General features: G+C 40.1%; 1 protein-coding gene across 1 annotated transcript in view; it reads left to right on the forward strand.

Annotated features, from left to right (window-relative positions):
- LOC106881568 (solute carrier family 23 member 1) overlaps positions 1–2,289 on the forward strand; it is a 157,573-nt gene that overhangs the window by 154,533 nt on the left and 751 nt on the right. The gene's annotated exons all lie outside the window — the stretch shown is intronic.

Below are 2,289 nucleotides of genomic sequence, written 5' to 3' on the forward strand. Positions count from 1 at the left end.
TATATATATTCGAAACGTCGAGTTAGAATAGAGGCAGCTGATGAATAATTCCAAGTGGCTTTCTGTTTTCCTATGTGTTCGTTCCGTTGTCTGTAGTTCATTGTTCTAACGTCCTGTACCCTGATATGCATCTATATACACATGTAGATGAAAGTATATACATATATGTGTGTATACGTGCATATATATTTTTTGTATTATATATATATATATATATATATATATATATATATATATATACACAAATGCAATCACACACATATGCACACCACACACACATACATATATTTCAGCGTTGAAATGTTTGATTCTTCTTCCTTCACCTCACAGTAATGTAAGTTAGTTCTCGTTGTGAATTTTTCTCTATTTACCGACTTTGACCACCGCGAGTTATTTATTCTCACGTTACATTTTGACAATTTGTAAAACTCGCCTGACATGATCAGAATCGAGCCGTGCTAGTCACTCCCTATTATCTCTCTGGTATCAATACTCTGAGTACCAGGGTAATATCGACTGCATTCTTCCTCTTAAAGTAACTGGCATTGTAGCAAATCAGCAAAAGGCCGGAGAATTAGAAGAATTAGAAGAAACGTAGATTTTTGTCAACTTGTACGAACTTGTGGGCAACGTGACCATCTTGTAAAAACTTGCATGTAATGAAAAGTTGCTGGCTTTAAGGGTGTCGCGAAAGGCTTGGCTGGAGGCCCAAACTTCCGAGTTATTTTATAGGGTTTAGAAAAACTGAAGGACCGCTGCAATGAGTGTGTGAATCTGGGAGGGGAATATGTTGAATAAAATCATAATTAACTGATTCTCTTGTGCTTTCTTTTACCCAAGGCCAAGAACTTTTCAGCATCCTCTTGTATACTCATCGATTAGGAATAACCTGTCGATATATCTGTTACTTAGGGAAACATCTTGCCACATCCGTCAGATAGGGAAAATCTGTTGACACAACTGTCAAATAGTAGGAACCCCTTGATGCGCCTATCGAAAAGGAGGAAACCGTTGGTACACCTGCCAATTAGTGGAAATTTTTTGGTACACCTATCGATTAGGAGAAGTCTGCTGGTACACTTGTGAACATGGGGGTACTAGCTGGTACACGTTTCAACTGACAGAAATCTATGGTACACCTTCCAGCGAGTGGAAATCTGTTGGCACACCTGTCAATTAAGAACTTGTTAGTCCTTGTTGACTACGAATATGTTGGCACACCTGTCAGCTGGGAGGAATCTGTTTGTACACCTGTCACGTAGGAATCTGTAGTTACACCTATCAACAAAGAACTTGGTACACCTTTCAAGTTGTAATTTATAGGTATACCTGCTAACGAGGAATCTGTTGGTACACCTGTCATTGAGTAGGTACACCCATCCACAAGTGGTGTACCATATTGATACACATATCCACAAGTGGGAACCTGTTTGCACACCTGTCGACTAATAACTGGTTGGTACACTTATCAAGTAGTAGAAACCTGTTTACACACCTTTCTACTAGTAATCTGTGTGTGCAACCTGGTAATTAAGACCCAATTGACTCACCTGATAACTAGGCAGAGAATAGACTTGTTTACAGGGGAGACCATTCGGTACACATGCCAAATAGAAACAAATTGGTACACCTGTCATCTAATAACCATATGGTACATCAATCACATCGGAATCTGTTGGTACACCTGTCATCTATTGACCATATGATACAAGGCGGCGAGCTGGCAGAAATGTTAGCACGCCGGGCGAAATGCTTAGCGGTATTTCGTCTGCCATTACGTTCTGAGTTCAAATTCCGCCGAGGTCGACTTTGCCTTTCATCCTTTCGGGGTCGATAAATTAAGTACCAGTTACGCACTGGAGTCGATATAATCGACTTAATCCGTTTGTCTGTCCTTGTTTGTCCTCTCTATGTTTAGCCCCTTGTGGGCAGTAAAGAAATAGAAATAGGTATTTCATCTGTCTTTACGTTCTGAGTTCAAATTCCGCCGAGGTCGACTTTGCCTATTTATCTTTTCGGGGACGATGAATTAAGTACCAGTTGCGTACTGGGGTCGATCTAATCGACTGATACCCTCCCCACAAAATTTCGGGCCTTGTGACTAGAGTAGAAAAGAATAAACTTGTGGTACATCAGTCAAATGGGAATCCGTTTCATTTTCCTTTTATACAAACTGTCGAATTTAGACCGAACACCCTCTATATATATACACACGTATACGTATGTCTTCATGTGTGTATGAGAAAGAAACAGAAAGAGAGAGAGAGAGAGAAAGAGAGAGAGAGAGAA

The sequence above is a fragment of the Octopus bimaculoides genome, chromosome 27, assembly GCF_001194135.2.
Source record: "Octopus bimaculoides isolate UCB-OBI-ISO-001 chromosome 27, ASM119413v2, whole genome shotgun sequence".
NCBI lineage: Eukaryota > Metazoa > Mollusca > Cephalopoda > Octopoda > Octopodidae > Octopus > Octopus bimaculoides.